General features: G+C 46.6%; 1 pseudogene; it reads right to left on the reverse strand.

The window, feature by feature from the left end:
- Positions 1–254: 254 nt before the first annotated feature.
- LOC146822250 (general transcription factor II-I repeat domain-containing protein 2-like) lies at positions 255–27,840 on the reverse strand (annotated as a pseudogene).
- Positions 27,841–27,864: the final 24 nt, after the last annotated feature.

A 27,864-nucleotide genomic window follows, 5' to 3' on the forward strand; every position in this document is an offset into this window, starting at 1 on the left:
TCATTCAGATCAGTGACTGGTGCACAGCTACAATAGTACACTACTTCTCCACTACCAGGGCAGAGACAGTAGAAACTGGCACACATCTGAGAACACACACTTCTTTACCAGACAGTGTGCAGGCGCAGGCTTATCCTCATAGAAGACTCACCGGACAGTGTGCAGACGTAGGCTTACCTTCGCAGAAGGCTCAGCACCATTAGAGGTAGGCTTAGTCTGAAACTTAGAGATGCACTCAGGAGAGTAGACTGCCTTTAGAAGATGAACTGCTCTTTAAGTAGAACAGACTGCTGCGTAAACTGGAACTGGCACTTTGCGGTGAGGGCGACCGATGGGAGGTCACTGGTGGGGTCAAGGGTGCCAGTTAAAGGTAGAAACTTAGCTTCAGTTACTGTTAAGTCGGTAGTTGAAGTTGAATGTAGTTTGAAGAGGTGAAAGTTGTAGGTTCTTTCGAAGATCATCGCCAAAATTCTGTAGTAACTGAGTTCAGACGTGTAGAGGATCTTTAGATGGTTATTTGTAGATAGTTACAGGTCATCCAGTTAAATCCAATACAAGACCGCACCAGGAGCAGCCAATACGGTGCTCAGCCCTTCTCAACTGACATCTCTGGCTCCCAACATTCTGAAACACATCATTGGATGAACATTCCACTGGCAGAGCAAGAGATACATGAATATCATCAAAGCCAGGATATAACACCCACTTTTTGAGGAACTGCTGAATGGACTTTGACTGAGTGTGCCCTGGACTCCTGCCAATCAGGTGCCAGGGCCTATGTTCCTTCCCTAAACACTAACATTCAAAATTGGCAAACCCTGGCCACATGTCAGCCCCTGGTAAATGGTACCCTAGGTACCCAGGGCCTTGTGACAAGGGAAGGCCTCTAAGGGCTGCAGCACTTATTGTGACAGCCTTAGAGGTCCTGTCCCCTAACACAAACACACTGCCCTTGCAAGCAGAGTGTCTGGGTACAAGGCAAAACAAAGAGTTGATATGGCACACATCCCTGTGTTGCATGCACACAACCTACACTGCCCTGGCATACATCATCCACCCCTATAGCTGGGTGCCCTATGCCAGTGGTGTGGGCACAGCGGCATTATCCCTCTGCACCTACAGTACTCAGGTCCATTCCTGGGCACTGTAAGTGCAGTGCTGCCATTTAAGAATATATGGTGCAGAGAGCTTGTCGAACACAAACTCCACAGCACTATAATGGGAATACTGAAGAATGCGAAGTCTGGTATCAAACTTCTCAGCACATCAAACCCGCACTGATGCCAGTGTGTGATTCAATGTACAAAGCACTACTGAGGGCATCTTAGAGATGCCCCCTGACAACTAACCTACAATCCACGTCTGGTTTGGAGGCTGCCTAGGCTGCCACACATCAGACTGTTAGACATCAAGCCTCCTGTATACTACACTGTAGCGTGAGGGCAGTGTAGGTGTTTGCTCTTTAGAAATACAGCATACTTTTGAGACGGTCCCTGGTCTCTTCTCAGGAGGAGGAGTTTGTTGACACTCCCCACCTTCAAAAACCACACCAGCTGGAGAAGCCATTGCTTGGCTTTCGCTTCCAGTCGAGTTTCCTTGCTCTCTCCTGCCTCCCTGATTCCTTGTGCTCCCAGTCCTGTTTCCTTACGTCTCCCTTTCAAGGCTACCTGATTCCCTCGCTCAGCTGCTCGTTACTTCGAGAACCCTGAGCCTTAGCTTTCCTGGTGTTTATATTTACTTCGGTTACGCCCTCATCTGCACAGCTCCCGGGCATTTCAGACTTCCCGAGTCCCGGGCATTCCCGTTTTCCCTTCGCTTTTGTAGCCAGAAGAACCCGGCCTGGGTCGCGTTGGAAAATACTCACGCAGCGTTCCCAGAGGTAAGGGTCTTTGAGCCTTGATGTCCTGACGGACGGCTTTTCGCTTCTATGACCGCTTTCCTAGATGCAGTGCTTTTTACGAAAAGCCTTTTTTGAACTCGAGTTCTTTCTTTAGTAATGAACCGCGCTCTGTCTATTTAAGAAGCGGTGTTTTTTTGGTTTGAGTCTCCATCCAGCAACTTTGGTGTGCGAGCCTCCCATTGGAAACTTTGTATCCTCTATTGATAAAAGCGATAGGTGCGCTTCATTGACTATTGTTTATTTTGAAACTGTAACGAGCTAGTGCGCTCGTAAAACTACTCCAACGTAGTCCACTGCAGGGTGCACTTCGCATACCCCCAAAAGCAGCGTTAAGTGAACAAGGGTTGTTACGGCGTGATATTCCTGTCTTAAGTTGCCCTTCCCTTTCTTTATAATTTCACGCTTTCTGTTCCTGCTGCCATTCAAGACTACATTCATTGGGGATTCTCCCAACCTCGCTTGGATTCTTCATTTTTTGGCCTAACGAGATGTCCAGCCAGTGAGCATGGTTTTGTTTCTAGAGAGCAAACATGTTATATTGTTGTAACTATTGATATTGTTAGTCCACCCCTGAGATAAGAACGCCTTTTGCTAAATGATATGTTCTTCTCTCTATAGGTTGTCACTATTCCAGTTCCACGGGCCCTCCTCATAAACCGGCTGGGGGATTTAGAAGTGATACCGCCAGAGTTCTAAATCCCCACATCTCTCGGAGTCGGGGTATGTGTGTTGATGCTGTTTTGTTGTCCACATACGTGCTTTGATTTGGGGAGAGTGGGGAATTTATTGTCGCACCCGTGGATTGAGCCTCGCTGGACTTAAGATTAGTGGCATCGGCAACACAGACATGTTGCTGGACCCCTGGGTGTAGAGCCCCCGCTCTCCTGGGCCTGCAACAATGCACATGCTAGGCGAGGTGCTAGGTCTCCTCCCCCAGGATGGCCAGGGGGAAGCTTCAAAGGCATGCAGACTCTGTGAGCTTCTCCAGGCCACTTGGTGTACCCAGTAAACTGCCCCCAACCCCCTGGTTCTGACACCCACTCTGGCGGGAAGACTGTCCGGAAACACAAAATAAGGACAGGGTATGTGCCAGCCTGCCCACCCCAACGATCAGGTGGGGAAGGCGAGGTGAAGCCCATCTCCGGGCGCTCTCCATCTTGAAGATGTGAAGCCCTGCACAATCAGGACGAGGCTACTGGCCCACTCCCACAGGTGAGTGGCAGGATAGTGTGTGTATCCACCCCAGGGCAGGGACCCATTGGTCTCTGCCCTGTACCTACCTGTAACGCAACTTAACCTAGTATTTAGAGGCAACCTGAACCTTCCTTCTCCAGATTCCGAAAAAGCAAGGAAGAGCAAGAAGAAAGAAACAGCCGTGCAGCTGCTAAGAAGAGGAAGACACCAACTGCTTTGGCCCCAGCCCTACCGGCCTGTCGACCCTTGAACCTGTTCCTGCCACAGCCCAGACCCACTTGTGGCCAGCAACCTCACAAACCCCGGTGGACCTGGCTACCTTGTGACTCTGACATCTGGGAGTCCCATGAGCAGTAGCTCTGCTCAAAGGAAGTTTCTAACCCCTGGCATCATCCCGGAACCGCAAACCCTGCACACTCTGCACTGGACAAGCCTGGCCTGTGTCGGAGTGGACAAAGACCCCGATGACGTCCCCCCCCCCCCGGCGACTGTGACCCCGAATCTGGCCACCAAGGTCTCACCTCAACGCTCATGACGACACCTGCAGCCTCAGAACCAGGGACCCCCATGACCACAATCAACAGAGGGTAAGATTTCCCAAGACCAAAAGTCACCCCGGCACACTGCGGCCCCCTGTGCTTGACTCCTGGGTACATACCCACCCTCCAACTACCCAATTTACCTCCCAAAGGGGTGGGGGCACATGAAGAATCTGCGACCCCGAACTTGCAGCCTTTGTTTGTCCAGAGGCTTTCCCATTGCAATACATTGAGCGCACGAAGGGTCAAAGGCACCCTGCACCCACCCGCCCGAGTGGCCCTGGCAGTGTAACTTCTACTCCTACCTACTTCCCCAATCGCCCTAAGCAAGTGACCAGGAGCCCAACTCCCACAGCCGTGTGGCCTGCTAGTCAGCAGCCACCAACCAAGGACCCCCTGCCTCCCATAGGATAACATTGTGCCAAACTCACTCTGCCCCCGTCCGCCACAGTCCTGCAGAGGGTGTAACAACTGAACAAACCTGACCCTGGGGGAACCCTGAGTCTGTGGCCAGAACCTTAACTCTGCCAGTCGAGTACTTACCCAAAAGCTGATAACCCAATTGTATTCCATAGGGTAACATTGATTGGTTTCATCAGAAATTTCTTCTAAGTGTGGAGATTCTAAAAGTTAAAATATTTGCCTAAAATCAACCAACTAACAAAAACTGAAAAACTCAACTGCTATTAGGAGAGATCCCAATGCTGGATCTTGGTGCCCAGCACTGACCCTGAAAAGCACTCACAACCGTACTTACCAATAACACAACTTTCTTCCATCGGAAATCATTGCCAGTTTCTCTGTAAAATTTCTTCTTAGTGTCAAGGTTAGAAATAGCTAATTATTGCCTGAAAATCACAACAGCAACTACAACGGATATACTCACATGTTTCCAAGACTTTGCACAGGACTGAATATAGGATCCAGTTCATGACTTAGAAAAGTAATCCTGGAAGTAATCTATTGCAAATCACTTCAAACTCACATTGAGCTCAATGTATTATTGTGTTTGAAATTATGTTGCCTATTGCAACAACTTGTAACTATTACCTACCAAAGTCAATTACATATTGCCAAAGTATGTAACTAAAGCCTCGCAATCTGAGGAAGTATATTTTGATACCTATTGTTGGTTATAAAATAAAACAAACATATATTGTTATATAAAAACCATTGGCCTAGAGTTCAATTATTGAGTGTGTGAGACCATCTGCTGACTGAGTGTGTACAACAAATGCTTTACACTGTCCTCTGATACTGCCTTACTGCTTGACCAAACTAACACTTCATAGAGTAAGGTTATATCTAACTTGAACCTCTGCCCAAACTCTGGTGACTGTGGACTCTGTGCACACTGTACCTATTTGGGGACAGTATATACCTAGCCACTTTCTCACAATATGCATGTGTGACAACATGTACAAGTCTGTTGCAGGACACATGTAGTGTCACCAAGAATGATAGCAAAGCATAGTCTCCTGGCATATCGCCAAACACAGGACGTGTTGGTCAAAGATTGTTGTGATGTAGCACATTGTATGTCACATCTCTAGGTGTTCACAACAGATTCATATTGCTGAGGAGACCCAACGGCACAGGTCTTACATACATACATGGAAGTTGAGTCCATAATATTTACTGGAGCCAAAGTGCATTGCGTCAGTCAGCCCCTACCTGTGCACAAACAATGCCAAAGCAACTTCTGAGTACTGCCATGAAGTGCACACATATTGGCCAATGTTCCCATGGATGTCAGTTGAACTGCACTTAGCATATAGTCTGAATCAGTGGCAAGATTACAAGTGTGTAATCACTATGAGACAATGCAAAAGTTACAGCTGGGATGAGTGGCTATGGCACTGTTGGTACAGGGAGCAATGCAGCATGTCACCACTTGTGTGCAGCAGAACTGTGTATCTGCAAACCAACATCATCAGGTCCCAAGGCATAACTGTAATGATTAAGTGTGTCACAAAAGCAAGAAACTCGAAGTTAAGTCTGTATTCCCGATAGTGCTAATACTCCAAGACACCTGTGAGTGACCTCTATTCCAAACTCATGACTCAGTCACATATAACTCATGTGACTCACTAGCACTGTTGTGCCATGTGACGTTAACAATGGACCCACAAATGACCAACAGCATGCATGGAATGGAGATCGATTGGCCATGCCCAGGAACATGTGAGATGTTGGAGGTCACAATAAACTGTCACCAGAGTAGGCCGTAAACCATAATTGCTAATCTATCAGACATGCAAGGTCATTGTGCTCACATCTAAGGTATCTGGCCTCAATCCATCCTGCAGAGTGACAGGTCACGACCATAGTTACACATACAATGATTACTCCAGTGATGGTATGAGTTGCACACGATGGGGCAAGCCCCACTCCCCCGCATCAGCCATGCTATAAGTGCAAGCAGAAATCTATAATTAACAAGATTTATTCTACAATTATATATATATAAATCAACCCTACACTAATCTATGACCCTAACTCTAGCCCTAAACTAACTACAATTATTTATTCTAACTAAAACTATCTTACCTAACTATTTACAAACACAGAAAATGAATAAATACATCAACCCCCCACCCAAAGATAAATTAAACCTATCCCCAAATCCTATAACATTCAATAAGTAAAAACAGTCTAAAGCTAACCCTAACTAAGCCTACACTAAAACTATGCTAAATAACACACACAACTATGACATTACACAACATAATAATAAAAGGGGGACAGTGTGGGAAGGGAGAAGAGGTGGGGGGGTGAGAACAGGGGCAGTGTTCATGGCAGTCCAAGGTGGGCCCGGATCTCGTGTATCTGCCGGTTTAGATACAGGAACTCACGGCAGATGTCCTGTAGGATGTTTGTGTGGCCCTGGACAATCCGCATAATTTGGGCCAGTCCAGGATCCATGGGGGCCGATGCCGGTGCTGGGGCTGGTGCAGGTGGCGGCGCATGGTGGCCTGGCACCGGTGGCGGGTGTGGCAGCAGGGGGATTGACATGTTGGGATCCCACACTGACACCTGAGGTGGATGGTCTTGAGCCGCTGCTAGTCATGATACATTCCGGCAGCGACGGCCAGGTCCCTGCCTTCTTCTCGGCCCGGTACCTCCTTGCCATCAATCTGAAACCCTTATGTACCTTACGCACATGGAGGTACCGGTCCTTGGCGACCTAGAACCGGTGCTGTTCCTCAGGTGTCATGTTGTCTGAGAGAAAAAAAATCTATGTGAGTTTTCTCTCCTCTACACTATGTAACCGTCCAACATGAGATCTGTATCACAAGTTAAAAACAACATGTTAAGTCAAGGACTGACCTGTTAAACCCAATGTCTACGCATGATTAAATAACTACATGCTGTTGAGACTGACATGACAGTGCATGGCATGGTACATGCACTGACACAAATGAAAGCTAAGGACACGCTACAAACATGGCACCAATGGACAACCGGGCTGTGGGTGACCTGTACAATTGACTTCATTCAGAAGCCATAACCCTTATGTGCACAGCACAACCCTCTCCCATCCGGTGACAGACAGCTGTATCAGAAGTACAATACACATGTGCAGCCATATGTGTCCCCCAGGAACTGTGTGCAGTACATCAAGTCAGTGCCAAGACAGACAAGGGTGTATGTGTGCAGGTGTGTATAACTACCTATTGTAGTCTCACACTACATTCACAATAACAGGCCTGGGACTGTCCTACTCTCACTTGTAATCATTCTGCATCATGCCGCACACATGGAAACATGTTTGGGGTATGAATGCTGACTTAGGCACTTACTCACTCCACCATTACTATGCAATTGGTGATAGTCAACCACTGCGAGGGGGACACATCTTTGACCCACAACTGGCAGTCATGCATGTGTTGTAACCCCCACTCACTCCATAGTAGAGATGAACATGCATGCATCAACTACGCAAACTGTTACAATGGAGTACACATTGTAATGGCACCCTGGGGTCATGAGGGTTGTGTAATTGTTATGGCTAATGTGTACACACAGATATTGTTTCCGCAGTCCTGATTTGCAAATCTATGTGACATCAAATGATACATAGCTAATGCATGGGCATGAAATGTGTGTTAAGTGATGTCACCAATTGTGTCAGATGAGTTGGTACACATGATCCTGATTCCAGCATGGAATGTCTACACGAACATAGCCTGTCAACACCATTGCAGTGCACAAATATCAATTCTCAATTGACGTACACATCTTTGGAATGTGTTTGTGTAACACGCCATTGACAAAATTGGATCTGACCTACACCCTGCCACTTCTGTGCTATGCAGCATACCTTAGGTATCACTGTGCCAAGATGTCTGACCTTGTACGGACATAATAGCACTACCTCATTGTGCACAATGCTACACCCACTGCACGCCCCTTGGACGATGTCTACCGCATGTAAGTGTGCCATCTTGACTAGGCTGCGCAAATGAACATGGGAGTAAATGCTAGTGGCCTATTGCCAACACAACTGCAGTGTAAATGCCTAGTTGGCAGCATTATTTGCTCGGAAATAGGTACATACATTGACATGTGTATCAATGACTGTTGATGGACAAACTCACAACTCTGAATGAGATTCATTGTACCCCTTTACACTACCATATTAGACACAGTTCGGAGAGTCTGAATACCTCTGCACATCATAGGCAATTGGCATGCGATACACACCCATACTGCTAATCAAGAACATGCTGCATTTGGCACAGACACTCATGACCACGCAACATGCCAATATTTTTTGTCACTACTCACCAGTGGCGTGTGGGTCCCGGAAACGGTCAATGTCCCCATGGGTGATAGGTTGGCGTCCATCTGTGAGAGGACAAACGCAAATAGGTGTTGTTAGGAAACCCCAGCAAACGTGGCATATTCACAATGTGAATTGTTACAGTGACAGACAATGCTACATCCCTGTGGTGTTGACTTCATGTTGGCCACATGACTGGGCCTACTTTGAATGGCATCCACACACGAACATGTGGAAGCAGAGGCTGTACAGCCAAAACATCACTGCTGGCGAGCTGCAAATATGAGTTGTTTCACGCAATATCAAGGTACCTCATGCGCAAAACAAAACCTTTTTACTCATCATCCTTGACCGATCGCTGCGGCATTCAGCACTGTCTCACAAAGTCCACCAATATGCAGACTCCACAACAAAGGGATCCAAGACAAAGCCCTCGACTGGATCTGCTCCTTCCTCAACGTACATATGTGTGGGTTGAAGAACAAGGGCCTTATGGGCCTGGCAGCGCAGGGCACGCCTTAATCTCCTGAGTTCACCTGCTTTGTTGAACAGAGACACAGGACATTCTGTTGAGCGTAGAAGATCAGGTTTATTAGCTGCAGCTAAGTACAGTTGTCCCAGAAGTACACTCAGTATGTTCTTAGGAGACTGCCACTTTACTGCGTGGCGCACAATCTTTTATAGCACATAGATTCACCAAGAACACTCCCAATGCATGCATGGTTATCCAATGAGAAGAGTTTGAAAACAAGATATAACCAATGAGAAAAGTTTGAAAACAAGATATCAAGTAACCCAAATAAACCTCTCTTCCAACTGTTTTTGTCACCCCTCCCCACAAGTTAATCAGTGGTAGTGTCTACAACTCGCAAATTGCAGGTAGCAGGACATATTTGTATGCCTTGGAGGACAGTTGTGAAATGAGAGAATACAAGTAGAGAATAGCGAAGGCCAGAAGATAAGATAAAGTCAGGAAAGAATGGTGTGAACCGACAGACAGTTGAGACAGGGTTTAGTCAAACCAGACGAGGATTAGTGGACTCAGCCAGTCCCTGACATCAGTCTCGTAAACAGAGGCAGAAGGTTATTTGACACGACGCAGTAAGATCAGCAGAAAAACTGCGTTCATTGTGCTGCCTGAGTGAGGGCAACACAAAATGGCGGTGGAACACAAAAAAATGGTGGCTGAATACAAGCGAGATCGAAAAACGAATTTCCTCAGGGTCAGACACCCCTCTGTTGTCTTGGAGCCTACAACAACCAGCCGTGGAGTCCCCCAGAGATCCTCATTCAGCCCTACAATCTTTCACATCCACATGTCTCCGCACGCCACAATCGTGATTAGCTATGGACTCAACATTGTATCATAGGCATACGACTGGCAACTCCTCCTCGACACATCCAGCCAACACAACTTCAGCAAACACACGTATTGCGAATCTATGGCAGAGCTTGCTAGATGAATGTCAAAGAGCTGCATACAAGTGAGTAGCAACAAAAGATAAGTACCCATCATGCACCAAAACATCCACGCATGTAATTACACAGGCTCCTCACACGGCATGGGGAACCCACACCCCAACACGGCCAAGGCACGCAACATGTAATCCATCGTGGACTCCGATGTCCAAGATAATTGCAAGATCTATCTGGTCTCATCATCGTGCTTCCACACACTCTGCCTCCTATGTCAGACAGTCAAATGACTCCTACTCAAACACACATAGACACTCACTCATGCCCTGTGCAATAGCTCACCCTACTACAGCAACACAGTCCATGACAGATTATACATGAACCACATCCGCAAGCTGCAGGACATCTCAAATGCAACCACAGGACTGATCCTCACACTGCCAGGACCATGTCACACCTCCCACCACCTGCGCACACTCCACTGTCTCCACATCAAAGCTAGAGTCACATTCAAGATGTGCACCCAGGCTCACACATCCATCCACACCACTGGGCAAACATACCTTAACGTACAACTCTCTTTCCATGGCACATCAAAGGACCCGGCGATCCGACCAGCTGGCCTATGCCGTGTTCCCCCGCCCCAGAGAGACCAGATTGTGAGTCTGCTCCTTTTTCTACCTTGCAGATATGGCCTGTCGCTACACCTCTGACAGGCAACGTTGCTCCCCATCTCCAAGCACTAACTCTGAACATTACTCTTCGACAGACACACCCCTTGCTATACTTCAACATGCAAACACCGCCACACCCCTGCAACCCTTCCTGCTGAGTATTCACTCACATTAAGCATGTGTATTTTGGGATGTTTAACACCGGGGACCTCCATTCCTATGTGGTATTTCCAGTGGCAAACGTAATCTACGCAGTCATTGCAACGCCAATCGTCACTCCACCTTGCACTGCATGGCGCACATCAATAATGTGTATTTTGATTGACTATACCAACACCATCCATACTGTTGCACACACTCTAGTGGGAAGAGTGAGTCATGCAAATCCAAGGTCAAGGCCATCATGCGCAAGTATTTTTCGCAAGTTGCATTGCATTAACCATGTTGTGACAGTGCCACGGTCTTGGGACAGCATTAAGACATCTTATCTTCTCCTCACACACGTCACTCATATATGTAGGTAACATTAGTTGTGGACAACAAGGGAATTGGTACTTACCACCCTGGATGCCAGGCATGACTCCGGTGTAGTCTAGCAGGTCCTCCTCCTGCACCAGCATGTCCTGCCAGCAGTGCTTCCACTGGCGCACGGTCTGGTTCACCTTGAAGCAGCGGAGCATCTGCGGCCGCACACGCTCCCACCGCAACTTGCGCACAGCCACACCATAGCCCTGGAGGATACGTCCTCCCCTCTCCAGCATCAGACGCAGGTAGCACCGCACCAGCCACAGGAAGCCCCCCAATGCCCCCTCTGACATCCACCCTGACCTTCCCACTGCCAGCATCTCCACACACCCCAGTTCTCACCACAGACTAGTTTGCAATGGGTTTCTTCACGATAAGAGGCTGCTACTGGCCTGATGCTGATACAGTATTGGGGAGTGTGTCCAGCCATATCATCATGTTTGCGATATGAATCTAACGGCCCTGCATTTTTATAGCAATGATGGACATTCAGGCAAAAACTGTGGTGACAGCACAATAATAGGCCGACTCCATTTTAGGGTTACCTATTTTTATAGGAAGGCAGGCTAATGTGGCAAACCCAGCTTGCTGGCTACATCCGGATGCCGGCCGTGCAAGCCTTGTGGGCATTTACACAGCGTTTAAACAGCAACCTGGAGGCCGAACGCATACCGGAAGAGCAAACAAGCCACTAAGAGTGTCTTCCATTTTCCAAAGAATAAGCATGTAAAACAGAGAAGTGAAACAATCAAGAACAAGGGAGAAAAGACACCCCTCCCCCAATAACCCTCCCACAACCCTACCTTCCGCACTGGTTGCAGCCTAACTAGATGATAGTAAGCATACACAATATGTGTGGAAGGGAGCCCCCTCGTCACTCCACTGGGTGAGCGGCGGAGGATGATTGCCCCATCGGTGGAATGCATCAGACCTGCAAGTACTTTGGGCATGTGACTTCCCTCATATCTCTGGACAATGAAATCACAAAAGGGCAACACGGAGTTGCAAAATCTCTCACCCTTCCCTCTGCACCCCGAGACAGACGCTCCAGAGCTAATAGGTTCCTTCGACGTTGTAACCAAGACAGGAGCCCTGGAACTGCCACTGTACCCCACTGTGCTAGGATAACCGGCCTGTCCGCCAGCAACGCTGGGACTATATGCCTACCCCTGAGGGATGTTAGTGGGCAGGCCTTCGGATGTGAGAGGCCAAGGAGAGTGTACTCCGGTGCGCCGGGCATTGCAATGTTGCATACTGTATCTATGTTATCTAAGGACTCACCCCAATATCTCTACAATTTTGGACAATGCCAGAGTAAGTGCACGAGGGTACCAGTCATCCGGCATCCACGACAGCAGCGATCTGGCTTGCTTTTATCCCAGACATATAGTTGCACATGTGTGAAACACCAATGAGAGCAAACCTTGAAGGGTGTTCCAGCCCCCGCTACAATGTGCGCAGTGTGGTGTGCGCAATACAGGATACGTTCCCATTCCTTGGCTGAAATTGGCCTCACCAGCTATATTTCCCACAAAACCTGCACTTTTGTGCACTGACCACTCAGACTGGTGAAAAGCATTTTGTACAGTTCAGATATGTGGGAATGTTTGTCCTCCTTACGCGCTAATCACTTCGCATATGATGTAACCAACGTCGTGTCCCGTGACCCAGTGTGTTTTTTGGCATTATGAATACACAACAGCAGCAGGAAATTCATAATCCTGTATGGGCCACAGATATGGCACAAGCCCTTCTAGATCAAAGATAGACCCTATGCTCTTGCAGACCTGTTTTTGCCAGCGATGGAATATCGCTGATTCCTGATCCGGGGGAAAGTCCAGGTTATCCATGCTGTAGTTCATCGGTGAGGAGAAAGAGGCCCACCCCTTCCATACTGCCACCCTGTCCAAGACCTTGTGGGTGGGCGCCCGAACCAGCTAAGAGTACAAGCCCCAGGGCCAGTGCTTATGGGCTAGCCACAGTTAGATCCAGATGTTTTCGCCCACCACAGATTGGTCCATGAAGTTACATTGCTTCTCCCATAGCAGCTTATTCCATTCAACTATATATCAAAGGCATGTGGCTTGTTAGTAGCCACCAATGAGGGGCAATCCCAGGCAACCTTGAATTTTCGGCCGTGTAAGCTGCACAAGTGAGAGGCAAGTCCACTTGCCCTCCCTGACAGACTTATTAATGATGGCTTGCAATTGTGTGAGTGCACGGGGGTGGGACAACATGTGTACAGATTGACATATATAGGAAATGCATGGAAGACTACATTTTCCCTCCCGCTATCCATCAAAACCATGTGAGGCTCAGTTTTGAGCAGGCGTCCAGCGCCTTATCCGTCTCATCCAACAGTGTTGAATATTTGAGCTTCGCTGTACAGGCAAAAGTCGGAGCACGTTGTAGGCCCAGGTACTGTGTATCCCCCTGCACCCAACAGAATGGGAATTGTTGTTCCATAGCCAACACTTCCTCAGGGGTATACACAGACTAACTTTTATGTTCCAAGATAGTTGACACCCATAATGGTATGTGACATTACTCATCCCCACATCTTTTGGTAATTTCACAGACATTCATTCAAAAAAGAGATGTGAATTGTAAGGGTACTACTCCCCTGGGGTGGTCTGTAAGTGATGAGTATGTGTGCAGATCAATCCGACAATAAGGGTGGGCATGATGTGCCCTACTCACATGTGAGGCTCCCAAGTCGCTGTGGGGGAGTGGGAGTGCAGCTCCGCCTCAGCCAAATAGCATTGTCTTGTTGTTCCGCATGTGAGCATGCTGGGTGTGAGATTGTTGGAAGTTGACTTTCATCTCGTCCATGGCTTTGCTGGCGGTGTAGGTGGCAGCTCTTCCTCTGCCTTGTGGTTTTCTGATCCCGGTCGAGTCTGCAAGGGCAAGGTTGTCAGAGCAGCAGTTCCTCTTGGGGATGTTGAAGTTGACTCTCTTGTGAATGTCTTTGTGGCGGTTGATGTGTAGTGAATTGTATGTGTGTGTGAGTAGTTAGCGGCTTACTTTCTCCTTGTTGGTGCTACATTGGATGTTCTGCCTCTTGTGTTTGGGATGTGGGTTTCTTAAGACAGGTGTGTCTGCAGCTTTCAGGCTGTGTTACAACTTGTGTAGTGGCGTTTTGTATCTCCCTGCGTAGATTTTGTTGCAGTAGTCCAGTCTGCTGGGGATGAGTGCGTTTGTGCCAATTTTAATGCATCCTGGGGTTATCCATTGTGATGGGTTTGGTTAGATCTGTAGACAGCTGTAGCATGCAAAGGAGTAGATCTGGCTGGACAGGGTGATGGTGGATTTGAGATGATGCCAAACTTGCGTGCATGGTCTGTCAGTGAGGGCGGGCTCACAAGGGCAGACAACCACCAGAGGTTGTCCCATGCGGATCTGAATGGAGCGGAGATGAGGGGGTCAGTCTTCTCACAGTTGATCTTTATGCTGAGGTGTGTCTTAGTGATGCTCCATGTGGTACTCAAGCAATCAATCAATCAATCAAATAATTTTTCAGGCACACTATATGCCCGCAAGGTTTTCAAGGTGCTGAGGGTGGGGAGAGGGGGGATGCTGTTGCTACTGGTCGCACAGCCAGGTCTTGAGTCATCTCCTGAAGGTTAGAAGGTCTTCGGCTTGTCGTAGGTTGAGGGGGAGGGTCTTCCAGGTCTTGGCAGCGTGGTGTTAGAAGGATCTGCCTCCGACTGTGGATCTACGGATGCGTGGAACGGTAGCCAGGGAGAGGTCTGCGGAGCGGAGTTTCCTGTTGGGTACGTATAAGGAGAGTCGACTGTTGAGATAGTGCGGTCCGGTCTTGCGGAGTGCCTTGTGTGCGTGGATCCTGAGTTTGAAGGAGATTCTTTTATCGGAGAGGAGCCAGTGCAGGTTCCTCAGGTGGGGGGTGATGTGTTTGCGGCGCGGGACGTCGAGGATCAGGCGTGCAGAGGCATTCTGGATTCTTTGCAGTCTGTTAATGAGCTTGGTGGTGGCTCCGGCGTGAAGTGGTTTCTGTAGTCGAGTCTGCTGCTGACGAGGGCCTGGGTGACTGTTTTCCTTGTGTCCGTCGGGATCCATCTGTAGATCTTGTTGAGCATACAGAGGGTGTTGAAGCAGGTGGAGGAGACTCCGCAGTTGTTGCCTGTGGTTTAGGAGATAGGGGTGGGTGAGGGGCCTTTGGCTTATTGCAGGGAAGACGGAGTGGATCCAGATGAGGGCTGTTCCTCGTATCCCCTTGTGGTGGTGTCTGGCATCTGGGGTGTGGTGTGTGAGAGGCTGTTTGTGGCTGCATAGAGGTATAGTAGGATGTGTTGTCCACAATGTGATACGGGTCAAGTGGCATGCATATCTAAGCATTGTCAGCATGGTGTACGTTCTTGGTGCTGTGCTTGATACCCAAACAAGTAGTGACCGAATACACATCCACTTACTCATCGGGCAACCACATGACACATCATATAACAGGGTTGAGAATGAGAAATATGTGTGGCAGAGAGAGAGGAGATGTTACTAGACACCATCAATAGCAGTTCCAACAACACTGCAATAAACACCAATGGCGCTGTATGGTGGTTTCATGACACTTTTTCCGGCATATGCATGCACATTTGCCACACTCTGACTTCCTACAATCAAAGTGCATTGTTACAACCTTGGTCACGACAAACCTCAGAATTGACACACTGACTGTACATGTGTGAGTACTTGTGAAACGTTGGGTCACCCTAATAGGTCACCGGCAACAAGAACTGCAACATGATCATCTTCATCAACAATGCGACCACACACCGTCTTTAATTAGGTAAATAGATGGGCAGGTACTGGGGGTTACTCTACACCATGGGTACTCACATACTTTCTCTCTGGTCCCAAATTTTCTGTGTGGTTTGTGTCAGTGTGCCACACGGGTGGGGGCGGGGGTCAGTGGGGAAGGGGGCAGGGCTAGTGAGTAAGAGAACTGACCATGTGGTTGGACACAGGCCCCTGGTGCGGACACCCTCGTTCACCGAGCCACTAGACCTGGCATACACACATCTTTCTCTCTCTCTCTCTCTCTCTGCCTCCCTCTCTCTGTCTCCCTCCCTTGCTCTATCTCTCCCTCCCTCTGTCGCCCTCATACCTCTGTCTCCATCCCTTGTCTCCCTCCCTCTGTCTCTCTCTCCCTCTGCACCTCCCCCCCTGGCAGCCTGGGCTGGGACAGCTTCCTGGGCACACACACAGCCACACCCTAGTACTTCACAGGTCTTTCATGGACCATTTACTTGTTATCGAGTTTTTGTTATATTTCACCTCTTGGTGCACATGCATCTCCACTCTGACTATCGCTGGACTCGCACAGCCCACATGGTGCAGAGTCTCTCGGAGTCCACGTTGGTGTGGCAGTGTTTGGTGGCACTCTTATGAAATCTGCAGACATGGCACACAGGTACAATGTCTGCAAGGTCCACGGCCCAACAAGAAAGTCTTGCCAGGCTGCTGGCAGCACGTGGGCCATACTATGAGTAGCCGTGCTCCACACAGTGGAGCCTGTATACCTCATCCTCGTACACAATACATCAACATGTGCACATGCATTTTGTGCACCCCCCAATCAGTACCTAGGCAATGTATTTACATCCTCCCTCTAGATGGGTCAAAATGATTGTGTTTTTTGTGCATGTGGTGTGTTCAGTTGGTACTTACCGACAAGCAATGAATTTCCATATGTGCCATCCTGGAAGCGCTGGTTTATGATGCATTGTCGGAAGATGAATGCATCATGCACACTCCTTGGAAATTTGGCAACAACATTTGTAAACAGTCCGCGGTGGTCCACTATTGCCTGCACATTCATTGAATGGGTGTGCTTCCTGTTGCGGTAGATGTGTTCGCTGTCCGCAGGGGGCACAAATGGTACATGTGTCCAGTCAATTGCACCGATAACCTGTGGTATGCCAGCAATGGCATGGAATCCTTGCTTGATGGCAATATGCTCCTGCACAGTGTTGGGGAAGTGTAGGTGCTGAGGAATCAGGCTGAGTATGCCATCCAAGACAGTGGAGTGGAAGGTTGAGAAGGATGCCTGTGATACTCCACCGACTCTGGTTGTTGTTGGTTGGAATGTCCCAGAGGCCAAGAAGTGCAGCAAAGCGAGCAGTTTTGTCTGCGGAGGGATATTGGTTGTCCACTCTGTTGGTGGCGTCAGCCTATGGGCAATGAGGGTCAGGATGTACTGGATGGATGTCCTTTTGAGCCTGTAGTGGACTGGACTTCCTCTGGCCTTAAGTCTGTGAGGTAGACACGTCTGCGCAGTGACCGCTGTCTTCTTTGTCGCTGCATGGGTGGTGGTGGTCCTGGTGGTGGTGGCATTGGCGGTGGTTGTTGTTGTTGCTGCATTGGTGGGACTCCAAGCTGCATGATGACTATCTCCATGGCTTCTGTGGCTGTTCTGAGAAGGCTCGGGCCACCTCTCCCTTATATACACCCACTTATCTCCAGTTTAAGTCAGGTTTTTATCAGGTGTTAAAACTGGAGTTAGCGGGAGTTAGCGTGCGTTTTTTTGTAGCTAAGCGGTTTGGCGATAACCTTGTTAATAGTGAGCAGGTGTGATAGCGACTTTTTTCGTGGTTTTTCAGTCAGGAACGCCTACTTTGCATGTCATAAGCGATAATTATCGCTGGCTTGAAAGGCGATAAAATTCCGGAAACAGGCGCTGATGCGGCGATAACTTTTTTATCGCAGCCTTGTTGATATGCCCCTTACTTTGTAACATGAACTGCACCATCTTTTGTACACCGGATGGTATAGCCTTTGAAACTCCAGACAATGATGTACTGTATAGAATGACAATGGCAAACACAGAACCAGAAATTACTGAAGCATTTGTAGCGTTTGATCCAGAAGGGTTACCTCAAGAGTTAAAAGAAACAGTGAAAAAAGGAGTGTGGAATTTCACAGGAGAGGATGTTGGAATAATGAAAAGAGTAGATCCTGTGAAAATAACTAAAAGAAGGAGTAAATTACCCAAACATTCCTCAGTATAAATTAACACCATAAATAATTGCAGGAGTAACACCTGTAATAGACAGAATGATTGAACAAGGAATTCTGAGGGAGATAATGAGCAGTCCACGTAACTCTCCAATCATGGGTTTGAAAAAGCCAAATGGGACATTTAGAATAGTGCAGGATTTGAGAAAAGTGAATAAAATTGTTGTTCCTTGCTGTCCCATTGTGCCAAACCCTTCAGTAATTCCATATCAGATTCCCCATGATGCAGAATGGTACACAGTCATTGATTTGTCATGCTTTCTTTTCTATTCCATTGCACCCTGATAGCCAACAAATGTTTGCGTTTCGGTTCAGCGAGTGTATTTTGGCATAGTGCCGTATCCCTCAAGGGTATACTGAGAGTCCTTCAATATTTAATCAGATCTTAAAGAAATCACTGGAAGATTTAAAGATGCCAGAAAGTTCAGTGCTAGTTCAATATATCGATGAACTATTAGTGGCATCAAAGACGTGAGAAGCATGTGTGGTTGACACAGTTTTATTTATTTATTTATGTGTCTTGTATAGCGCCTGAATCACCACCTGTTGGCATTCCAGAGAGGATTAGAATAGTTACGTTTTCAGAAGTTTTCTGAAGGCTGTAAAATTTGTACACTGACAAATCTGTATGGGGAGAAGATTCCAGTACCGAGGGGCCAGGTGAGAGAAGGCTTTTCCTCCCATCCGCGCCAGTTTAATACGGGGAGTGCAGAGAAGTGCTTGATGACTGGATCTCAGTGGTCTGATCGGTGTATATCTGACCAACTTTTGGGAAAGATAGCTGGGGCCCATGTTTAAGGATTTGTATACCATGCAGCAAATCTTACACTTGACTCTCTTTTTTATTGGGAGCCAATGAAGTCTGCGAAGAAGAGGAGCAGAGGGAGTTCTAGGAGGTGCGTTGCTTACTAGGCGGGCCGCTGTATTCTGGACTATCTGAAGTTTATTTAAAGATTTTTCTTTTGCTGAGATCAGTAGGGTGTTACAATAATCCAGGCGACTGAAAATCAGAGCCTGGGTTAGAGTTTTACGGGTCATTGGGGAAAGTAGAGGAAAAACCCTTCGGGGAGTGCAGAGAGTATGAAAACAGGTCCTAGCTGTGATGTTTACGTGTTCCTCTAGTGTTCAATCCCGATCGATTCGGACTCCCAAATTCTTTACTGTATGCTTTGGGGACGGGCCGATCCTAATTCCTGTGGCCACCAATCGGGAGACCATCTTCATTTTGCATCACCGAATAACATGATTTCCGATTTATCCGTGTTCAGCTGTAGAAAATTATCCCTCATCCATTGTGCAATACCTTTCATTCCTTCTGAAAAGATATCTTGAATGTGTATATTTGATTTGTCGAAGGACAAAAGGAGTTGCGTGTCATCGACGTAAGAAATGGGGGTGAATCCTAGTCCTCTTAGTAGTCCTGCAAAGGGGGTGACATAGATATTGAATAATGTGGGGCTCAAGCAGGAGCCCTGTGGGACCCCCTTGGTGATGGTGGTGGTCTGTGAGCGATATGGGCCAAGGATGATAGTTTGTGTCCTGTTGGTTAGAAAATCAGTTAGCCAGCTCAGGGCTTTACCCCTGACACCTATATCCTTAAGGCGTGTGATCAGAACCTGGTGGAATATGGTGTCGAAGGCTGCCATCAGGTTGAGCAGCACCAACAGTACTGCCCGACCAGTGTCAGCTGCCATTTGGATGTTGTCAGTAACCTCCACTAGTGTTGACTCTGTGCTATGCTTTGTGCGGAAGCCGGACTGTGATTGATCGAGGCAATGGGTGGATTCAATAAACTCAGAAAGATGTTTATTTATATGTTTTTCAAGAAGTTTACTATATAGGGGGAGTAGAGAGATGAATCGGTAGTTAGTGATATCCTCTGGAGGGATCTTCGGATTTTTCCTTATGGGAATGATCTGAGCTGCTTTCCACTCGGCTGTGAGGGTACCTTCGTCCAAGGACCTGTTAAGAATTGAACATATAGGCCTGGCAAGAGTGGCGGACAAAGTGGCGGCCATTTTGGCCGGCAGAGGGTCTAATGGCGAACCTGATTTGGCGCTTTTTAAAAGAGAGTCAACTTCGGTGATGGTGAGGGCTGGGAAGGCATCTAGGGTGTGTAGATCTGCCTCAGCGGGCGGTAGTTCTGTGTGAAGGTCTGAGTGACGGCTGGAAATAGAGGTGATTTTTTTGGTATATTTTTTAAATTTTCTGGGAAAGGTGATTCGCAATGTTGTCACAGAGATTTTGCGAAGGAGCTTCTTCAGTGTTGCAAGCTCTGGGATTAGTGAAAGTGTTTCATATTTGGAACAGCGTACGGGAGGAATTTTCTGCTTTATTGATCTGTAAAGCGATGTGTGATTTGCGAGCAAGTTTCAAATTTTTGTGGTAAGCCGCTAGAGTACTTTTGAATTGATTTTTATCTACTGGGTTGTGTGAGAGGCGCCATGTACGTTCGAGTTTTTTTAAAGGCATTTTTCTGTTCTGAGGGTGGGAGAGTACCAAGGGGCCTGAGTGCATTTGAGGGGATTCGATTGTGACTTTAGAGGGGCTAAGTGGTTTATAGTGTCGAGAAGGTTGGTAGTTAAGGACGCTAGTCTTTCCTCTGTACTATCCGATTCTTCATAATGGGGAGAGATGAAGGAATCCTGGAAGGATTGTGGTGTGATTTTATGCCTCTGTCTATATTTCCTGGTGGATTTGGTTTTGGGGCCAACATCTCCATGTCTGTCCTGGATAGAGCAATCAATCATATAATGATCAGACCACTCAAGGGGACTCGTAGTTTTGTAGATAATATTGGGAGAGTTAGTTAAAATAAAATCAAGCATATGTCCAGCCTGATGAGTAGGATCGGTGTTAATCTTTCTTAAGTCCAAAGTGGTGAGGTCAGTTAATAAGGTGTTTGTTTCTTTGTTTCCAATATTTTCCCCATGCACATTAAAGTCTCCTAGAAGTAGGAAATTTTGGGTGGAAATCACGTGGGGAGAAATTAATTCCAGTAAGTGAGATGGAAAGTTGGATAAGGGCCCAGGGGGTCGATAAACCAAGGCACCTTTCCAGCAGAGTTGTGGATGTATATCTGCTCTGAAGATTAATATCTCCAGAGTGTCGTTGCAGTGTTGATCAATGATAGATATCTTAATGGGGTCTTTATATATGATTGCTAATCCTCCTCCTGCTTTGATGGGCCTGTCTTGTCTTTGGATATGGTAGCCCTCTGGGAGAGCGATAGCAATGTCAGGATTAGAGTGGGGCTTAGTCCATGTCTCTGTCAGGAACCCAATGTGGGGGAGAGTGGAGGATAGCAAATCCCAAATGTTCATGGAATGTTTAGGTAAGAAGCACACATTAGCCAAGAAACAGTTCCAGTCTCTGTTGTTTGGATGTGCCGAATTCAAGGGCTCATGTTGTACCTGTATTGCATTTGTTAAGATTCAATTTTGTACTGAGCATTAAAACCTGCAGTTTCTACAAGAGAAATGCCCTTCTAGGCATCTGGGATACGAGCATGTACTAGTGGGGGGTTTGCTAAGATGATACCTGTCTCCAATGTATCTGAGTTCCACATTGGAGTAATTCTTAAGAGTGGGGTTACTTTGGGCCAGATCTGAGGTGAGACTGATAGGGGTTCTGGCCACTGGCGACGACCTGGCACGGACGGGCACAGACGGGCTTGCCTTTGGCGCGCCAGCAGCACGCACGCTGCACGCGTCCGCTGCGCGTCGTGCCCTGCATCCCTTCATGCTGACAACTAGAGCGCTAACTGCCCAGTCTGGTATCCGCCGGAAGTGCAGCCTGACTGCCTTCCGGTAGGTGTTGCTCCCTCCACACAATCGGAACGTTCCGTGGTGGACCGGGGAGGCACCTACAGCACTACAAGGACAGCGTATCAGGTACCGAGAATTCAACAACAAACAGTTTTCTGTGCACGCAGATTAAATTAAATACGTCATTTTAAGACTAGTGCATTAAAAACAGAGTGGGGAGTAAAAGACGGTCACAATCGGAGCCCTTTACCAGGCGCTCACGTAGTATCTTTTATCTAGTAGTTTTTGTTGCACTGTGAAATCATTTGGCGGATGGAAGACTTAAAGTATCACCATCGAAATTGCAGTTTTATCAGAAAGAAGTACAATATTAAGGTCATAAGATTGAAAAAGGCCTGAGGAAAGTAACAATAGACAGAATTAAAATCATTAAAGCAATGAGAGCCCCAATGACACAGAGCGAAGTCAGAATGTTTCTTGGAATGGTGGGATACTGTGGTCAGTGGATTAGCAACTTCACGTTGATAGCAAAACCATTGGTACGTTTGACAAAGAGTAATGTGGGAGATCCGATTGAGCTGAATGGAGAAGAGATAAAATCTTTTAAACAATTGAGAGAAAGCTTGTGTGAAGCACCGGCTCTTGGAATGCTTGATTATGAAAAAGAATTTGAGCTCTATTGCAGTGAGAGAGATGGATGTGCTCTTTCCGTGTTAGTACAGGGACATGGAAGATTGAGACGACCGATTGCTTACTTTTCAGCTATACTAGATCCCATAGCTGTAGCATTGCCTGGATGTTTGAAAGCAGTAGCTGCCACATGTAAAAGTTTGGAACAAAGTGAAGGAATTGTAATGGGATATCCTGTGAGAGTGTTTGTTCCCCATGATGTGGCAATCCTTTTGACAAGAAGTAAAACACAGTTCATGACGCACAATCGCCTAACTAAATATGAAAAGTTGATTTTGGGTGCTACAAATGTGAGTCTTGTAAGATGCACTAACGTGAACCCATTGACATTACTGCCTGATGCTGTGAATTCAGAAGTGAAAGATGATGTTGATCATGATTGTTTGGAATTGCTTGATTTTTGCACTAAACCGCATCCGGACATAAAAGATGTGCCTCTGAAAGAATCTGACTATATGATGTTTGTGGATGGATCATGCCTAAGAACTAGAGAAGGGATTTTAAGTGCTGCTTATGCTGTGTGCACCATAGCGACTGTTTTGGAAGCATCTTGTTTGAGAGGAGTACGATATGCTCAAGTTGCTGAGTTGTTTGCATTGATTAGAGCATGCAAGTTGGGAAAGAATTTGCGAGTCACTGTGGTTACTGACAGCCAGTATGGGTTTGGAGTGGTGCATGACTTTGGGCAAATTTGGTCCCAAAGAGGTTTCTTGACGTCGAGTGGAACTCCAATTAGAAATGCAGAAATAGTTGGAAAATTACTTGAGGCGATACAGCTGCCTAAACAGATCACTGTTATAAAATTTAGCGCACACAGGAAGGGGACAGATTATGTGTCAGCAGGCAAAGAATTTGCCAATGAACTAGCTCAATACTGTGCACGAAATCAAACTTCATTAAATCGTAACAGGGAAAAGAAAATTGATTTATGTCCCTTGCTTTTTACTAACACCGTAAGTACATGGGATGAAGTGAGACAGTTACAGGAAGAAGCAGAGGAAGAGGAGAAGAAACAGTGGATAAAATCAGGATGTACACAACGAGAAGTAGACAGAGTTTGGGTTTACAGAGATGGAAGACCAGTAATGCCTGATAGCATGAACTGTACCATGGCACGGATTTACCTTTGTCAGGCTCACATAGGCAGGGATGCCATGAACAGACTTTTTAAACAAACCTGGTATAATGCAAAGTTTCGGCTTATAGCTGAAAGCCTTTGTCAGAGATGACTCCTATGCCAGCAATTTAATCCAAGAAGGAACACTGGGCGAGCTTGGGAAACATAGGACCTGAGGGAGGTCCTTTCACTCCTACGCAGCTTTCTTTCATTGAATTGCCTTCATGCTACAGGCTAAGATATGTATTGCTGATTGTTTGTCTTTTTTCTCGTTGGGTGGAGGCTTACCCGACTAGAAGAAATGATGGAGACACTGTTGCAAAACTCCTACTGATAGAGTTCATTCCTAGATTTGGTTTCCCAGTAACAATTGAAACAGATAGAGGGACACATTTCCAGAATGAAATTATAAAATTGATTTGTGAAGCATTGAACGTACAACAAAAACTGCATTGTGCCTACCCACCAGAGGCTTCTGGAGTGGTGGAACAAATGAATGGCAACACAAAAAACAGATTGGGAAAAATGTCGCAGGTCTCAAATGGCCAGATGTCTTGCCTCTGGTTTTGATGAGCATTAGATCAATTCCTGATAGGAAAACTGGTCTGAGCCCCCATGAGATTATCATGGGCAGAGCAATGAGACATGTTTTCATTCCTGTCAACAAATTTCTGTATATCTGATGACTTTGTCTTGGATTATTGCAAAGGATTGGCTGATATGGTACATTCTGTGTTTCATCAGTTTGGACCAGATTCGACCACTCTTGAAAAGAAGCCAGCTCATGACTTGAGTTCTGGAGATTGGGTCCGCACAAAAGTACACCGAAGAAGAAATTGTCTGGTTCCACGCTGGGGAAGACCACGTTAAGTGATTCTGACCACAACAACTGCTATGAAGTGTGCAGTGGTGAAGAACTGGATTCATGCCAGTCACACTCTCCGAGACCCAAATCCTGAAGAGCAATCTGAAGAAGAGCATCAGGAAGCATCAGATACCAGCTCAGAATCGGAAGAAACAAGAACAAGATGAGATTCAGGAGCAGGTGAACAAGGTTCAAGTCAAATTATTGGACAGCAAAAGGTACCACTAAGAAGACGCCTTGAAATGTCTGATACTAGCTCAGAATCTGAGACAGAACAAGCAGGAATACGAGAAAGAACAAATTGTGAAACCGGAGAAACTGAACAAGAAATCTTTGGTAAAGAAATCCCAAGTACAAGCACAAGAGAAATTCCTCCAGAGGTTATAGGGATAGAAGGTGAGGAATTAGATACAGAGAGTGAGGGTGAGGTAATTGCGGAAGAACCCCGAGGAGGTATAGGGACACAAAACACACAGGTAGAAAAAGGGTCCGATAGTCAGCAGGAAGATTATGTGGAAGAAACACGAGGAGGGATAGATACAGACAGTGAACCTGAAACATTGAAGATAAAATTAAAAGAAAGTGAAATCCAGACGGAGACAGAATCAAAAGAAAGTGAAGCAGAAAATAAAGGTGGAAGAATTTTGAGGAAAAGAGCTTGGAAAACTGAGCGAGAAGAGAAAGGATCTAAATTTAAGAGGCCTTTGAAAGAAGATAATTGGCCCAGAAAAATCAGGAAATCAAGATACCGACTGACAAGTGAATGAAGTGTCTAGTCAAGAAAAACAAAAGGACACAGATCAGAAGCACTTGCAACGCACAGAGGACCAAATCCGAAGTACAAGTCACTGGAATGGACATATGTGGCACTTCCTGATATACAAGAGGAAGCTGATAGACAGGAAAGTCTAAGAGTGACTGTGCAGGAGGTGGACAAAAAGGAAGAAGATTCAGAAATCCTGAGAGTTTTCTTGTCTGACACTAGAGAAGAAACGGATGATCAGGAAATTCTGAATAAAGACTGTGAACCTATGGATAAGGATGATTCAGACATGAATTAAGAGACAAAAGAACTCGGAAAAGAATTGAAAGCCAGGACGAGACACATGACCAGAAAAGAACCATGTGAGGAACTTCGATTTTCGATCACGATCGAATCGACCCGCCATTTTGTAACCCGCCATCATTTTGTGTTGACATCACTCAGGCAGCATGGCGAACGAAGTCTATTCTGCTTTTCCCGTAGCTTGGTGTCGAAATCCGTCCTCGGCCTTGTTTGTGAAGCTGATGTTTGGACTAGCCGAGTACACTAATCCGTGTCTGGCTTTCCTAATCCCTGTTTCAACTATCTGTAGGCTCACACCATTCTTTCCCGATCGTATCTTATCGACTGGCCTTCACTGTCTCCTGCTAGCATTCTCTTGTGTCATGCCTGTCCTCCAATACACACAAACGTATCTCACCACCTGCAAGTCAGTTGTAATCTGTTAATAAATTAGTTCGGGGGTGGGATGACAAACACAGTTGGAGGAGAGGTCTCTTCGAGTCATCTGATCTTTCTGTTTTCGAACTCTTCTTACTCGTTCCGCTCCATCGATGTCTGGCGTTAGGTCTTGTGCTGTAGCAATCCGCAAAACAGCATGGAGGTTATCATCAGTGATGCGTGATCTGAGCTTGGTCTTGTTCAGATTCATGAATCATTCACATAGATAGGTGCTCCCAAACATGGACAGAACACGTGCAGCTTGAAGTCGGAGCTGTGGCATCAAAGCAGGGGGGAGGAGACGGTAAAAGTCGTCGACTGTCGCATCCTGGAACTTCGCTTTCAGGCTGCTGTTGCACTGAAGTTCTATTAATTCCATTTGAAGGTGATGTGGTGCACTGTCAACATCGATGTTGAAGGGATTGGCAAAGCTGGTAAAGGTTAAGTATTGTCCTTTAAAGTCAGAAAAGCGTCGATTGAATTCATCAATCAGCCGATTCACTTTGGTACCCAATCGAGCACATGAAAAAGTACCTGGGAATGAGGTTGAGATGCTCTGGCAGATAGGAAAGTGGGCAAGACTGTCTTTTTCAAGCTGTGACTTCCATAGGCGCAGTTTCTCCTGGAAAGCTGTTATTGCCTCATACATTGAGGTTATGACTTGTTTGCGGCCCTGCAGCCTCAGATTCAGTTGGGCGAGATGCTCTGTTATGTCACACAACATGGCAAAATCGCACAGCCAGTTTGGATCTGACAGTTCTGACAAGGGCTTCCCTTTACTTTGCATAAAAAGAGTAATTTCTTCCAAAAGCTCAAAAAATCTCTTGAGAACGGTGCTCCTACTCAGCCACCTTACTTCTGTATGGTATGGCACATCTGTATGTTCCATGCCCACCTCCTTCAAAAAGTGTTGGAACTGACGATGATTCAGACCCCGTGCATGCAGAAAATTCACTGTTTTCGTGACTGTGGACATTATGTTATCCAGTTGCAGAACCTTGCCTTGGTGGATAATGCAGTGATAAGTTATCAGCGGCGTGTGGCAATTACTTTTTTTCATTTTCTCTTTTAACAGTCCAACCAAGCCATTTCTCTCTCCACGCATTGCTGGAGCGCCATCAGTAGCAAGTCCCACCAACTTTTCCCAAGGTAATTTCATTTTATTTACGGATTCCTCCACTGCATTGAAGATGTCCCTCCCAGTTGTTGTCCCATACATGGCGACCACATCCAAGAGCTCCTCACTGACAGACAAGTCTTCCTTCACACCTCTTACAAAAATAGCTAGATGAGCTGTATCAGTATTGTCAGTGCTTTCATCAACAGCTAATGAAAATGCCAGATAACTGCATGCCTCTTCAGCCAACTTTGTTTTAAGATTACAGGCTAGGTCCCTGACTCGGTCTGTGATGGTGTTTCTTGACAAGCTGACATTGTTAAAAGCCTGTCTCTGCTCAGGGCACACCTGTTCACATACCTTCAGCATACACTGCTTTTCAAATGCACCTTCTGAAAAGCACTTTGAAGCTCGCGCAGTTTCTTCAGCCACAAGATAGCTGGCTTTCACTGCTGCATCATTTTTTGCTGTCATTTTTGCAAAAATATTCCGTTGAGAATGCAGGCTACCTTTTAATTCTTGGACCTTTTGTTGCTTTTCCTGGTGGCTAAGGTTAGCAAATTTGGCTCCATGTTTGGTCTCCAAGTGCCGGCGTAAATTGTATTCCTTCATCACTGCCACTGCCTCATAGCAAATAAGACATACCGGCTTGTCTCCATTAATCACAAACATGTATTCACTTTCCCATCTCTCCTGAAATTGCCTTCCCTCTGCATCAACTTTTCTTTTCTTCGACATTTTTGGGTTATTTGATTGTAGTTT

This window comes from Triturus cristatus, chromosome 6, assembly GCF_964204655.1.
Source record: "Triturus cristatus chromosome 6, aTriCri1.1, whole genome shotgun sequence".
NCBI classification, from domain to species: domain Eukaryota; kingdom Metazoa; phylum Chordata; class Amphibia; order Caudata; family Salamandridae; genus Triturus; species Triturus cristatus.